The sequence below is a fragment of the Pteropus alecto genome, unplaced genomic scaffold (genome assembly GCF_000325575.1).
Source record: "Pteropus alecto unplaced genomic scaffold, ASM32557v1 scaffold5, whole genome shotgun sequence".
NCBI classification, from domain to species: domain Eukaryota; kingdom Metazoa; phylum Chordata; class Mammalia; order Chiroptera; family Pteropodidae; genus Pteropus; species Pteropus alecto.
The window spans coordinates 15,287,729-15,290,784 of record NW_006441953.1 but is presented as its reverse complement, the minus strand read 5'-3'; positions in this window follow the sequence as shown (position 1 = coordinate 15,290,784).

Sequence of the window (3,056 nt, the reverse complement as noted above, 5' to 3'; positions counted from 1 at the left end):
GGTACTGCTTATTGCAAAGGTGTGTTAACCTAGATGTGCAGAAACAATGGACAGGGATTGTTTAAGGCAAAGATAATCCTTTTACTAAAAAGTTATATGCCTGCAATATGACTACCCACCTGCCCAGTTAGGAATTTATGATCAGCTCACCCTGTGAGGTTTCTTTTCATAGAACCGCTTTTTTCATCCACCCCTCATGGGCATCTCAAATTTGGCATGCTCCAAATGATACTCCTGTTTCTATAACAGCTCTTCTCCACCAAAACTCTTCTTTTCTTTACTGTGTATAATTTAAATTAAATTATTATTAAATTAAATATAACCCACCCGGTTACTCTAGAGTCCTGGTAGCTGTGCCTGATTATTTTCTTTCTTCATTTGCAACATCTAATCTGTTAGTAAGTAGGTTCATTTTTTATTTTTATTTTTTATTTATTAAATTTATTGGGATGACATTAGTTAATAAAACTACATAGGTTTTAAGTGAATAGTTCAATAATACATTGCCTGTGCAGTGCACCACATCTTGAATGTAGTTCTGCTGTCACTACTCAAGCTAAATTTACTGGCAGTTGTTTGCTTGGACCACTACAATAACCTCCAACTTAATCACTATTTCCTCTTACTCTCATTGAAACAATTGGCGTATATCAACCAAGGGTCTTCTAAAAACCACAATTCAGATCACTTTACCCTCTTTTCAGAAATCTAAACATTGTACCTGGATTTTTGTAAAATCTGAACTCCTAATAATGGCCTGCAATTCCTTGTATTATCTTACTCTTGACAATCTCTCCAACTTTATATGATACTGGTTATCTTGTTTCCCTACTATTCCTATGCTATCCTTGAGTTTCTCAGACAGGCCAAATATTTTCCTATCTACTTGGAGACAGTACTCTGTAAACAACTTTCTCCTAATGTTTAGCATAGTTATCTGTTTTATCTTTTATATTTCATCATCATACAATTCTTTCTTGACTAATCTCTCCTTAAAGTGGTGATTACAAGGCACTCTTTATTGGAGCCATATTAATTTCCTTTTTAGCATTCATCACAGTCTTAATCATTTTGTTTCATTCACTTTTCTGTTTAGTGCTTCCCTAGCCTCCTCCACTCTGAGTAGCAACCTTCTCACTCTTGTTTACTTACTGTTTTATCCTCGTTGCCCACACAGTGCTTGTGCAAAATAGGTGTCAATAAGTAACATGAATGTCCAAGTTGCAGACTTATGCCACTTAATATCATTTTGAAAAATTTGCCTAATAACTATATGGCAAAATAAAACTATATGTTTCAATGGATTTCACATAATTCATATTGATTAATTTTTTAAAGTAATAAGCAGTAATCCAACATACTAAATATAGGTAACATTAGATAATTGAGTATTGTACTTGAACTACATTGTCTTACATCTCATTAACTTAATTTATATTAAATTATATTTTGATGTTATGTCTGGCTTACATTGAAGGACACCCTTTAGTAAAACCTACATGAAAACTCTTGGTGCATTTATCATCAGAACATTATTGAGAACATTGTCAAGTTCATCACACTATTTCCTCTGTATAAGGACCCATGGAAGAAATGTCACTTGTACTTTGATACCAGGGAAAAGTTTGCTTTTCTTTTATAGAATTACTGTAATTATAAAATAGTTTGAGAATAGTTTTTATTATGTTCTAAATAAAAGTATAAATAATGAGTGGGTTTTTTTTAAAAAAGCATTATTTTGTAATAAAATTGGGTTAAATTAAAAACCAACAGATTGATATAATTCTGTCTCCTGCCCATGGTATACTGGGTACATAGACACTTTTGTTTGGTTTTGTTTTCACATTTCTTTCCTAATTTGTTCCCTTTTTTATTTAGCACTTCCTCTACGTAAATTACTAATATGGGAACATCCATTTTGTTCACAGTGACTTTGGCTCCTGGTTATAACTGATCAGCCAAAGTGGCAAAATCAGGCAATGAACACTTATCAATAATTTGGACATGTATCACCTCACAATATCATTTCTTTGTTTATTTCTTCTTCTCTTTCTTCTCCTTCTCTTTCTCCTCCGTCTCCTTCCTCTTTCTCTTCCTCCTCTTCTTTCTCTTCTTCTTCCTCTTTCTTTTTTTTTTTTTTCAGTAGGAACTCATACTGATATGAAGAAGTAAAACGAAGCAAATTACCAGATTAACTCAGAAACAAAGCTTGGAGAAAAACATGATGCTCCAGTTCCTGGCTATAGTTGACACTAAGCTCTATCTTCATCTCTCCCCCCCACCCCCACAACAAAGATGAATTTATTCAACTATTGGGGCATTTCATGAGATTTTAAAGCACTCTACTAATAAACTCCTCGATTTTCTCAGTTTGCTTCAGGAATTTTAAATCCAGTATCTGCCACTCTCAACAAACCCAAGCAATACAAATTGAAATTTCCATATATCTTGATTGATGTAATAGGCTCATTTTAAAATATTTGGTTTATCACCCAAAGCGTTTAGTCCTCTATGTTTTTCTATTCTAATTTTACATTGTCATTCTAGGGAGAAAAAAAGCTTCATCTACTATGAAATCTCTAGGTCATACTTACTGCCAAATTTCCAGACTCATATATCCGATATCTTTCTGACCATTTCTGTCTTGATCTACCCCAACCTCCCTACACTTCATACTAAACAAATTATAGAGCATCCTTATTACCTTTCTCTATGACTTCTCCCATTTAATCTTCTCAACTTGATAACAGTGAGACAATTGGTGATATAATCTAGAAATATGTTAAATTTACTAGATTTATAGTTCTCTCATAATCATAATCTCCACATCTCATCGTGCAATACTAATTGAAATATAAATATCTCCTCTCCATTTCTTTGTCACTGACCTAGTTTATGAACTCATCATCTCTTTAGTGAAAACTGAAACAACTTTTTTCTAGATTGTTTTATTTTTTGTTTTATCTGCCTCCAATTTATCAATCAATGTCTCCAAAAATGGCCCTTCTAATTTGCAAACCTGATGAATATATTCCTCAGAAGGTCTCAAACTTTGT